Below are 13,527 nucleotides of genomic sequence, written 5' to 3' on the forward strand. Positions count from 1 at the left end.
CAAACCACCCTCGTATCCATCACTTATCACTTCTTTCACCTCTATCAATGTTTGTTGATGTTGAAAACCTGCTCTGTGTTTCGGAATCCACGTTAAACTATAAGTCCCACTACAACTGTCTAAATCAGTTCAACAGTCGGAGCAAGGCAACGGTATACCAAGTCCAGAACGTCCATACCAATCTTCGAATTGATGACAGCTTTACCACTACAATAAATGGCGGCTCTCTTTAAATATGGGTAAATTCAAGATAAGGCGTATAACGAGGGGAAAGTACCTGGAATCATCTGATAACAAGATTTGTGGTGACCATTGTGAGCATGTCAGATCGTATAAGTGTTTGAGGGTAATTCTAAGAAGTGATGCGAAATGGAATGACCATGTAAAAATATAGGAGAGGCGAATGGAAGACTTGTTGGAAGAGTTCTGGGATATCGCATACAAGACGCTAATGCGACCAGTTCTAGAGTACTGATTTTTTAAAATTTAAGTGGCTTGATGGAAAAGTTTTTTGACCAGAATTACCGGTTTCGGCTATCCAGTAGCCATCTACCGAACCTCAGTAGAAGTAAAAGAAGAAAGCATTACTGTCTACAACATCAAGAGCTTAAAAAACAAAACAAAATTGTTACATATTTTTAACTACGATGTCTCCAGGTTTGAACTCCCTTGATATATGATGCACGCACAAAGTACAGACAATAGTAAAAGTAATCAAAAGAAGGTTAATTTAGATGTTGAATTCTTAAAAATATTCTCAGTTGTATTTAAATAAGCAATTTTTTAAAATATTTGACGGTATAAAAAATCTGTAGAATTCTGACAGTGTTCAGCTGATCAGCAAAATATTGAAAAATAAAATTTGACTACAGGAATTATGCAAAACCGAGTATGTTGTCATGACTCTAAAATTGGTATTTATGAAGGAAAAAGATAGAACAAACTTCGAGGACTTTTACATTAATCTGTTTTACATATTACAATTTTCATTCTGGTTAGGACATTTAGGAACTGTACAATTATTTGTACTTTATGTGTGCACCTAGGACCTCCAGGATAGCATTTACATCCTACACTGACGGGGAAAAAGTCGCAACGCCAAAAAATAATAAATGTAGTGTAATGAAATTACAGTAATACATTTGTCTACGTAACGTATTTAACTGATTAACATTACAAGACCACAGGTTAATGTAAGCGCGAGATAACTCATTACAAATGTAAAACGCAGGTGCATTAATATCCGCTGTAGCCGCCAGAATGTTGAATGCAAGCACCCAAACGTGCATACATTGAATTGTACATGTACCGGATGACGGTTTATGGGATGGAGCCCCATGCCTGTTGCACTTACTCCGACAATACAGGGACGTTAATGCTGTTTGAGGATGACGCTAGAGTTGTCGTCCGGTGATGCCCCACATGTGCCCGATTGGAGACAGATCTGGTGATCGAGCAGGCCAAGGCAACATGACACTCTGTAGAGCATGTCGGGTTCCAAAAGCGATTCGTGGGCGAGTGTTATCCTATTGGAAAACACCCATGTTATGCTCTTCGTGACTGTTAGCGCAACAGATCGAGTCACCAGATTGACGTACAAATTTGCAGTCAGGCTGCATGGGAGAGTCCTCCAGTTGTCATGCGGAATCACACCTCAGACCATAACTCGAGGTGCAGGTTCAGTGCGTCCAGCACTCCGACAGATTGGTTGCAGGCCTTCAAATGGCCTCCATCTAACACACGGCCTCATCACTGGCAATGAGGCACAACCAGCTTCCATCGGAAAACGTAACACACCTCAATACAGTCCTCCAATGAGTCCTCGCTTGACACAACTGAAGTCCCTTATAGCGGTAGTTTGACGTCAGTTGAATGCACGTTACAGGGTGTCTGGCGCGGAGTTGCCCTTGAAGTAACGTATTTCTGACAGTTTGTTGTGTCACTGTTGTGCCAGCTGCTGCTCAAATTGCTGCTGCAGATGCAGTACGATGCGGAAAAGCCATAAAGTTCTAAGGTGCCTCTTACGTGAGGAAGACATTTTACCAGTTTCAATAAATTATTGTCTCTTATTGATGTATTCACGATAGTTAGGAAGTGCTGTAGTCCGTAGTCCGCCATGAGTCGGAGAGCATTTCCCACGCTGGCTGGCTAGGTGACGAAGCGACCATATGTCGCGCGTAGTGGGGTGGGGCTCGGCGCTGGACCTTAGCAACAAGCGTCAGCCTGGGAAAAATACATGACGGGAAGTACCGCCATCTTGGCGCCAGAGTCACCGATGTTGTTTCTTTATATTTAATAATTAAAGTCATTTATGACAACAGGAATACTAGGAGGAGCCTCTGGATGTTTAAAACTATTTATCATAATTTTGCCTCGTTAAAATTCACACCCGTTCATTAACAAATGCATATCTTAGTAAGTACGAACTTGATCGGAAATCCACGAACTGTGACGAAACTAGTAAGAGATACGGACTGCGCGCCAAAGTCGGCAGTCGGCGTTAAGAGCTCTTCCTGTCTCGTTCGATGGTAGCCATGCTCTCGATTACGAGTAGTGTTCATTATTGATCTGAGTAGTTTGTGACATGAGTGTTCATTATTGATCTAATAGGAATAAAAGTGATATTACGGCATTATGAATGTTAATTTCGAGTAAATAGATACCCCAAAGTTGATCGACAGCAGTTTCAGATATTTAGCTTCCACCGACAGAGACATCCAATGCGCCAATGAAGAATCTGCACGGGACGACATTTTTCTGCGCCGCGCACAGGTAGGAGGAAATCCGGCGACACGATGCACCAAGGCGGATCAAGGAAGGTCCGACTTAACACTCGCCAATTCCGGGTGGAAATGCTGACCAGTTATATTGTACGTCACATATACCACCCTCTACGGATTCGCGGTTAAGCTGAGTAATAACAGTATCAGTTTAGAAGCGAGTGGATCTTGCAAGGTCTTCCGTCTCGGTAGTGCCACGTGGCCGTCTGGAGCCCGGTTTTCTTGCGACCGTACATTCTCGTGACCATAGCTGCCACCATTCGTGTTCAGTAGCTACAATCCTGCCAAGTCTTTCTGCAAGAAACAACCAACTTCATGTCGCCCTATTACACGACGTCGTTCAAACTCGGTTACTTGTTGAAAATGGAGTTTCTGCCGCCTTCAAGGAATTCTTGAACAGCACACGATGTTTAGTCTAAAGGATAACTAACGCTTATGACCGTTACAGTGCGTATTTAAAGCAAACCCGACTTGCATCCTCATAGTGGCACTACCCCACTCTTATGCGACTGCATCTAAATTTGAACTGACATCTTCTTTCAGAAATACGCCTACCAACTTTCGTTTATGACGCACAGGTCCCTGATGGTCCTGCGATTATTTTTCGTTAGTGTACTGGTACATGTAATGTCCGAAAGAACAGACACAACATACATATAACTAGAATGGGATTTTCACTCTGCAGCGGAGTGTGCGCTGATATGAAACTTCCTGGCAGATTAAAACTGTGTGCCGGACCGAGACTCGAACTCGGGACCTTTGCCTTTCGCGGGCAAGTGCTCTAGGGCAAGTGCTCTACCAACTGAGCTACCCAAGCACGACTCACGCCCCGTCCTCACAGCTTTACTTCTGCCAGTGCCTCGTCTCCTACCTTCCAAACTTTACAGAAGCTCTCCTGCGAACCTTGCAGTACTAGCACTCCTGAAAGAAAGGATACTGCGGAGATATGGCTTAGCCACAGCCTGGGGGATGTTTCCAGAATGAGATTTTCACTCTGCAGCGGAGTGTGCACTGATATGAAACTTCCTGGCAGATTAAAACTGTGTGCCGGACCGAGACCCGAACTCGGGACCTTTGCCTTTCGCGGGCAACTGCTCTACCAACTGAGCTACCCAAGCACGACTCACGCCCCGTCCTCGCAGCTTTACTTCTGCCAGTACCTCGTCTCCTACCTTTCAAACTTTACAGAAGCTCTCCTGCAAACCTTGCAGAACTAGCACTCCTGAAAGAAAGGATATTGCGGAGACATGGCTTAGCCACAGCCTGGGGGGATCTTTCCAGAATGACATTTTCCTCTGCAGCGGAGTGTGTGCTGATGTGAAACTTCCTGGCAGATTAAAACTGTGTGCCGGACCGAGACTCGAACTCGAGTCTCGGTCCAGCACACAGTTTTAATCTGCCAGGAAGTTTTACATATAACTAAGTTGAGGATGGCCAAGGATCCCTCCACTGCAGATGCATACTAAGCTCTAACTCTTATGGGAGTCGCGAAATGCCGCGATTAATGAGGATAATGGGCACGAGGTATTACATCAGTAGGCCGCGCGGGATTAGCCGAGCGGCCTAGGGCGCTGGAGTCACGGGCTGTGTGGCTGTCCTCCCTTGGGCATGAATGTGTGTATTTGTCCTGAGGATAATTTAGGTTAAGTAGTGTGTAAGCTTAGGGACTGATGACCTTAGCAGTTAAGTCCCATAAGATTTCACACACACAACTACATCAGTAGTGTGTGGATAAGTTGACTGTCTGAGTGTGACGGGTGGCGTGTTACGATAGTCCGTGCAGTTGTGATGACTACTGTGTCCGGATGTCGTAGTGGTCGAAGACGGCTATGGTTGTGTGTAAAACACCACTGGGCAGTGCCTGTCTGACTTCAGAAGATGAGGGATTGTGTGTGTGTTTTCAGTGTGTAAAGTTGTGTTTGGTGTTTTGTGTGCGTTATTGGTCCCTTAAGTAGCTTGCAGGGATTAATTTTGGGCATTTGTAAGGAGCTTCTGGTGGTTCGTGTCCTAAATTCTGATTGAGAATGTGGGGCGACGTTTGCCTTGTTTCGCAAAATTTTGTGGATTTGTCCTGAGTAAGTGTGTAAATGGTGGGTTGGCCTAAAATATCTCTTATGTGTGTGTTGGGGACATATCCGCGAGCGCCTGAGATGACACGGAAAACTTTGTCTCGGAGACGTTACAGCCGTGCTAGAACTGTGTCTGACGCCATAGACCACACTTCCGAGCCATACAATATGACCGGAAGTATGAGCTGGTGCCAGAGCAGGAGTTTGCACTGAGCGGTTAATCTGTCATCTTCCAGGAGTGGACACAGCCTACAGAAAAGTGCACAGCCTTTGTTTGTTGCAGTGATGAGTTGTTTGTTCCACGGTAGGCGTCTATTTGTTTCAAGGTACAGGTAAATTATTGAGTTTCTCCAGGTCAATTATCTGCCGTCAATTTGAGTTGACGATCAGGGAGCTTGATTTTGGGGGTGAAATTGATCGTCTGGAACATTGTGAGATTGATCTTTATCTTCCATCGATTACACCACTGTGTAATCTTGTCCAGGTGTTGTTGTAGGTGGCGGTGTATATGGAGAGGCTGTGACTACTTTTGTATATGGCAGTATCATCTGCTTACAGAGCAATCTTTCCGCTGATCTGCTTAGTAATGCCATTTGTGTATAGGGTATAGACGACAGGGCCTAAAACTGAGCCTTGTGGGACTCTTTCCGCAATCTGACCTGTCTGGCTGGACTTGTCTCCGTTCCTTATGAAGAACTGTCGCCCTGCAAGGAAGGAGTCAATTATCCACATTATGTGTACTGGGCACTCTATCGGATCTAGATTATAAATTAGGCCATCGTCCCAAACGGGGTCAAATGCTTTCTGTATGTCCAGGAACGCTGTTCCTGTTGCTTGCACTGGCCAGACAAAAGTGCTCAACCAAGCAGAGGGATTGCTGGATACAGGAATGCTCAACGCAGAATCCAAACTGTTCGGGCGTAAGGATATTGTTTTCAATCACGAATTGACGGAGGGGTGAAAGTATTATTAATTCTAGGATTTTACTGAGGCCAGTTAGGAGGGAAATGGGCCTTTAGCTTTCGGGGAGGAGCAGATTTTTGTTAGGTTTGGGTAGGGTAATGACCTTAGCAGTCTTCCATGTTGAGGGGAAATATGACGGCGAGAGGGCGAAGGTGGTTTAGGAATAGGATGTGGTTTCGGTCGGGACCAGGCGCCTTGTGGTTATCCTTATGCGTAATGGGTACATATATTGTCGACTCGTTAATGGGCACGAATACTGTCATTAGGCGCTTGTTTCTTATCTCAGTCACTCATCCGATAACTATTCTCTCCAGCCTATCGCTCTCGCCATCATGGATGACGTGAGTTCGGAATTGTGACTCCAATGATTTTGCCATTACATCCGCCTTTTCTTGCTCGTCGTACGCAAGACTTTTTCGCCATGGGGTGGCTTGTTTTCTCTGGTGGGAGCTTTCGGCTGCCGGGTTATTTTTCAGTTGTACGTCTGGATAAGTCTGTTTTGGCGGAGATTAGTTTCTCCTTCCAGCAGCGGCTTCTGTGCCCTTGTAATCGTTGTTTCACTTTGTCCTCTACACTCCGCAACCGGCGGTGGTACGCTGGGTCGCGACAGCGTTGTCACAGCCTACGCCTCCTGCGTTTGGCGACTGTGAGGTCCCTGAAGTCATGGGGCAGATCTCTGGCGTCAGGATTGGTGATGATCCTGCGCTAACTGCACGAGCAGAGGCGTGGAGAACGCCAGTGAATTGTTCAACGGCTTCGTCCACGTGTCCTTAAGCCTGTAGTGGGGGAATTTCCTTCATGTACTGAAATGCTGGAGGATCTGCAGCGAATTGACGCATGGTGCAGGGAATGGCAATTGAATCTCAATGTAGACAAGTGTAATGTGCTGCGAATACATAGAAAGATAGATCCCTTATCATTTAGCTACAAAATAGCAGGTCAGCAACTAGAAGCAGTTAATTCCATAAATTATCTGGAAGTACGCATTAGGAGTGATTTAAAATGGAATGATCATATAAAGTTGATCGTCGGTAAAGCAGATGCCAGACTGAGATTCATTGGAAGAATCCTAAGGAAATTCAATCCGAAAACAAAGGAAGTGGGTTACAGTACACTTGTTCGCCCACTGCTTGAATACTGCTCAGCAGTATGGGATCCGTACCAGATAGCCTTGATAGAAGAGATAGAGAAGATCCAACGGAGAGCAACGCGCTTCGTTACAGGATCATTTAGTAATCGCGAAAGTGTTACGGAGATGATAGATAAACTACAGTGAAAGACCCTGCAGCAGAGATGCTCAGTAGCTCGGTACGGGCTTTTGTTTAAGTTTCGAGAACATACCTTCACCAAAGAGTCAAGCAGTATATTGCTCCCTCCTATGTATATCTCGCGAAGAGACCATGAGGATAAAATCAGAGGGATTAGAGCCCACACAGAAGCATACCGACAATCCTTCTTTCCACGAACAATACGAGACTTGAATAGAAGGGAGAACCGATAGAGATACTCAAGGTACCCTCAGCCACACACCGTCAGGTGGCTTGCGGAGTATGGATGTAGATGTAGATGTAGATGTGCTCTCCCACCAGATGGTTATATTTGTCCCAGTTTGTGTGTCTCAGCATCGTCTTCGACACTGGCGAGATCGGCACGACAGGACTGTGGTCGGAGTCCAGCATGTAGTGGTCAGCACGTCTGCCTGGTAAGCAGGAGACTCAAGTTCGAATCACAAATTTTCAACTTTCCCCGTTGGTTTAAACCAGTGCCCACTGGCAGCTAATGTCCCTAGTTTGTTTGTGTCTACAGGTTGGTCCATTGTTCGTGACCGGGCCAAATACCCCACGAAATAAGCGTCAAACGAAAAAACTACAAAGAACGAAACGTCTAACTTGAAGGGGGAAACCAGATGGCGCTATGGTTGGCCCACTAGATGGCGCTGCCATAGGTCAAATGGATATCAACTGCGTTTTTGAAATAGAAACCCCCATTTTTATTACATATTCGTGTAGTACGTAAAGAAATATAAATTTTTTAGGTAGACCACTTTTTTCGCTTTGTGATAGATGGCGCTGTAATAGTCACAAACATATGGCTCACAATTTTAGACGAGCAGTTGGTAACAGGTAGGTTTTTAAATTAAAATACAGAACGTAGGTACGTTTGAATATTTTATTTCGGTTGTTCCAATGTGATACATGTACCTTTGTGAACTTATCATTTCTGAGAACGCATGCTGTTACAGCGTGGTTCAAATGGCTCTGAGCACTATGGGACTTAACGTCTGTGGTCATTAGTCCCCTAGAACTTAGAACTACTTAAACCTAACTAACCTAAGGACATCACATACATCCATGCCCGAGGCAGGATTCGAACCTGCGACCGTAGCAGTCACGCGGTTCCAGACTGAAGCGCCTAGAACCGCGCGGGTTACAGCGTGATTACCTGTAAATACCACATCAGTGCAATAAATGCTCAAAATGATGTCCGTCAACCTCAATGCATTTGGCAATACGTGTAACGACATTCCTCTCAACAGCGAGTAGTTCGCCTTCCGTAATGTTCGCACATGCATTGACAATGCGCTGACGCATGTTGTCAGGCGTTGTCGGTGGATCACGATAGCAAATATCCTTCAACTTTCCCCACAGAAAGAAATCCGGGGAACGTGCGGGCCATGGTATGGTGCTCCGACGACCAATCCACCTGTCATGAAATATGCTATTCAATACCGCTTCAACTGCACGCGATCTATGTGCCGGATATCCATCATGTTGGAAGTACATCGCCATTCTGTCATGCAGTGAAACATCTTGTAGTAACATTACGTAGGAAATCAGCATACATTGCACCATTTAGATTGCCATCGATAAAATGGGGGCCAATTATCCTTCCTCCCATAATGCTGCACCATACATTAACCCGCCAAGGTCGCTAATGTTGCACTTGTCGCAGCCATCGAGGATTTTCCGCTGCCCGATAGTGCATATTATGCCGGTTTACGTTACCGCTGTTGGTGAATGACGCTTCGTCGCCAAATAGAACGCGTTCAAAAAATCTGTCATCATCCCGTAATTTCTCTTGTGCCCAGTGGCAGAACTGTACACGACGTTCAAAGTCGTCGCCATGCAATTCCTGGTGCATAGAAATATGGTACGGGTGCAATCGATGTTGATGCAGCATTCTGAACACCGACGTTTTTGAGATTCCCGATTCTCGCGCAATTTGTCTGCTACTGATGTGCGGTTTAGCCGCGACAGCAGCAAAAACACGTACTTGGGTATCATCATTTTTGTAGGTCGTGGTTGACATTTCACATGTGGCTGAACACTTCCTGTTCCCTTAAATAATGTAACTATCCAGCGAACGGTCCGGACACTTGGATGACGTCGTCCAGGATATCGAGCAGCATACATAGCACACGGCCGTTGGGCATTTTGATCACAATAGCCATGCATCAACACGATATCGACCTTTTCCACAATTGGTAAACGGTCCATTTAAACACGGGTGACGTATCACGAAGCAAATACCGTCCGCACTGGCTGAATGTTACGTGATACCACGTACTTATACGTTTGTGACTCATACAGCGCCTATCACAAAGCGAAAAAATTGGTTCTACTAAAACATTCATATTTCTTTACGTAGTACACGAATATGTAATAAAAAATGGGGGTTCCAACGCAGTTGATATCCGTTTGACCTATGACAGTGCCGGCCGCGGTGGCCGTGCGGTTCTAGGCGCTGCAGTCTGGAACCGCGGGACTGCTGCGGTTGCAGGTTCGAATCCTGCCTCGGACATGGATGTGTGTGATGTCCTTAGGTTAGTTAGGTTTACGTAGTTCTAAGTTCTAGGGGACTGATGACCTAAGATGTTAAGTCCCATAGTGCTCAGAGCCATTTGAACCATTTTTTGAACCTCTTGCCAGCGCTATTTAGCGGGCCAACCATAGCGCCATCTGGTTTCCCCCTTCAAGCTAAACGAGTTTCGTTATTTGTAGTTTTTTATTTGATGCTAATTTCGTGAGATATTTGGCCCGGTCACTATCAACGGGCCACCCTGTATATATATAGGTTGAAGCATGCATGGCAACTTTCGCTTGTTTTATTTTTACAACGTTACGACTCTTTGCAGCGCAGCAGAATGAGAGGTATATCGTGTTCATATCATAATGTCTCTTTTTTTTTTTTTTTTTTTTTTTAAATGTCGTAGAATGTAATGCTTTCTTCGTTTACTTCTGCTGTTGTTTCGGAAGACGGATATTGCATAGCCGAAACTGGTAATTCTGCTCAAAAAACTTAGCGATCAAGACAATTAAATAAAAATATATGTGCATCATATGTTCGTTTTCCAAAAGGTCATTTTATGTCAGAGCCAACTATAAAGTACTGTTACATCGTTTCGAGTCAGTACCAAGAAGGCATGATAACAGACGTCAAACAAATCCACAGGCACGATGGGATTGTACACTACTAGCCATTGACATTGCTACACCACGAGGATGACGTGCTACAGACGCGAAATTTAACCGACAGGAAGAAGATGCTGTGATATGCAAATGATTAGCTTTTCAGAGCATTCGCACAAGGTTGGCGCCGGTGGCAACACCTACAACGTGCTAACATGAGGAAAGTTTCCAACCGATTTCTCATACACAAACAGCAGTTGACCTGCGTTGCCTGGTGAAACGTTGTTGTGATGCCTCGTGTAAGGAGGAGAAATGCGTACCATCACGTTTCCCACTTTGATAAAGGTCGGATTGTAGCCTATCGCGATTGCCGTTTATCGTATCGCGACATTGCTGCTCGCGTTGGTCGAGATCCGATGACCACGACTGCGGTTACCCTTGACGCTGCATCACAGACAGGAGCGCCTGCGATGGTGTACTCAACGACGAACCTGGGTGCACGAATGGCAAAACGTCATTTTTTCAGATGAATCCAGGTACTGTTTACAGCATCACGATGGTCGCACCCGTGTTTGGCGACATCGCGGTGAACGCACAATGGAAGCGTGTATTTTGTCATCGCCATACTGGCGTATCATCCGGCGTGATGGTATGGGGTGCCATTGGTTACACGTCTCGGTCACCTCTTGTTCGCACTGACGGCACTTTGAACAGTGGACGTTACATTTAAGATGTGTTACGACCCGTGGTTCTACCCTTGATTCGATCTCTGCGAAACCCTACATTTCAGCAGGATAATGCACGACCGCATGTTGCAGGTCCTGTATGGGCCTTTCGGGATACAGAACATGTTCGACTGCTGCCCTGGCCAGCACATTCTCCAGATCTCTCATCAATTGAAAACGTCTGGTCAATGGTGGCCGAGCAAGTGGCTCGTCACAATACGACAGTCACTACTCTTGATGAACTGAGATATCGTGTTGAGGCTGCATGGGTAGCTGTACCTGTACACGCCATCCAATCTCTGTTTGACTCAATGCCCAAGCGTATCAAGGCTGTTATTACGGCCAGACGTGGTTGTTCTGGGTACTGATTTCTCAAGATCTATGCACCGACATTGCGTGAAAATGTAATCACATGTCATTTCTAGTATAGTATATTTGTCCAATGAATACCCGCTTATCATCTGCATTTCTTCTTGGTGTAGCAGTTTTAATGGCCAGTAGTGTAATACGCTGGTATAGCCCATATGAAAGAATAGTGTGGATGCTCGAACTTAAATAGAAATTCTTAGAAGAAAGGCGACGTAGTTATCGCGAACCCCACTGCATAAATTTAAGGAACCTGTATTCAAAGAAGACTGCTCGACTATTTTGCTTGCGCCATCGAATAGCTTTTTAGCAAACAAGAGATATGAGAGAAAAATGTGCATTCAGAGGCTGTGAGACAGTCATGTTTTCCTCGCTCAAAGCCTGAATGGGACTGGGCAGAAAACCGCTAACCATGCACTGTACAAATGGCTTGCGGCGTATATATGCAGATACAGAAATGCCATAGATGTTTCCGTTCAGCACGCCAGCGACAGTATCATCGCAGCTATTGTGGCTGAAGAGTTTGTAATTTCTGAGAAACGGAAGCCACTGCTATGGCATGCGCTTTATCAGACCACACAGCGCCCAACAGTTAAAAGACCCGTCCACATTCGTTGGATTGCGTCAATGTCGAGTCAAAGCAGCGTGCAAAGCTGTTCAAGCTAACTCACATACGAACAACATGGAGGCCATCCCGTGATGCGGTTACATTACGTGATTCAGCACCAGTTCATATTTATTTTCTTTATTGATCTTTAATTTCCTTCACATGGAAATAGGGGTGAGAGATGGCGGGGTATTGTTTGTAGCCGTATTTAAGCTGTTATCAGCCTAATGATATTAAAAAATAGATACGTAGTTTTGCAAGCTGAAACAAATAAAGTAATGGTATTAAAATACATTAAATCATAACTCGTTTTGATGGTTTTGGTTTTTAAAAAAACCGAGACGGGCTATCATGTAGATCAGTGGGTCTCAACTTTTTTCAACACATCGCCGCCTTCTTACCTTATAATGGCGGCCAGCACTATACCCCCTCCCCACAAATCTTTCGACATCTCGACCAGCTACCCGTCATTGCTTCGTCATATCTTCGTATACAGTTTAAACTACGATAAAATTTACGAAATATACGAAAACTATTGTTACAATTGATACATAACTGTAAGTTTACATTTGATTATATCCAAACAATATTTCTTAAATTTCAATGAAAATTATTATTTTGCTTTTTCAGTGCTAAATTATTAATTATATTTATTTAATTATAAATTAAACGGCTAACACGGCTTATGGTGCACAGTTGTAGCTACGGGTTGCCTATGCAACGGTTTCCAGGGGCAACGACTGTTTGGTTTTCAATATTTCATATTATTATTCACTGAATTCAAAAATTTGTAATACTGTCATGATCTACTTATTAAAAGGTATAATAAGATGTTAAAAGATTTCACACAGTAAGACCAATGTATATGTCTTGGGCAAGCGGAGTCACGGCGCGCAAATTACGCATTTATTAATCCAGTATTTGATAATGATAGCACTTAGTGACTTCTAACAAACTTTACACATAAGTTCAAACCTTTACGAATGTTGTCTCGCTACTGATTCCACACATAAAACAATGAAAGGAAAAACCTTACCGCTTACTACATTTTGGCTGTTGATGTACACTGAAGCGCCAGGGAAACTGGTATAGGCATGCGTATTCAAATCCAGAGTTATGTAAACAGGCAGAATATATTGCTGCGGTCAACAATGGCTATATAAGTGTCTAGCGCAGTTGTTAGATCGGTTACTGCTGCTACAATGGCAGGCTATCAAGATTTAAGCGTCCGAACGTGGTGTTACGGTCGGCGCCCGAGCGATGGGACGCAGCATCTCCGAGGCAGCGATGAAGTGGGGATTTACCCGAACGACCATTTGCCATTCCGCAAATTGCTACTGATTTCATTGCTCCGCCAACAAGTGTCAGCGCGCGAAACATTCGACGAAACATCATCGACATGGGCTTTCGGAGCCGAAGGCCCACTCGTGTATCCTTGCTGACTGCACGACTCAATGCTTTACAGCTCGCCTCGACCCGTCAACACCGACATTGGACTGTTGATGAGTGGAAACATGTTGCCTGGTCGGACGAGTCTCGTTTCAAATTGTATCGAGCGGATGGGCGTCTACTGTTATGGAGACAACCTCATGACGCCATGGACCCTGC

General features: G+C 44.8%; 1 non-coding gene across 1 annotated transcript; it reads right to left on the bottom strand.

The window, feature by feature from the left end:
* Positions 1-3,509: 3,509 nt before the first annotated feature.
* On the bottom strand, positions 3,510-3,598 carry Trnas-aga. Its single transcript is given in 2 exon segments — positions 3,510-3,545; positions 3,560-3,598. It is a non-coding gene; the product is annotated as a tRNA-Ser (tRNA).
* Positions 3,599-13,527: the final 9,929 nt, after the last annotated feature.

The sequence above is a fragment of the Schistocerca americana genome, chromosome 7 (genome assembly GCF_021461395.2).
Source record: "Schistocerca americana isolate TAMUIC-IGC-003095 chromosome 7, iqSchAmer2.1, whole genome shotgun sequence".
NCBI lineage: Eukaryota > Metazoa > Arthropoda > Insecta > Orthoptera > Acrididae > Schistocerca > Schistocerca americana.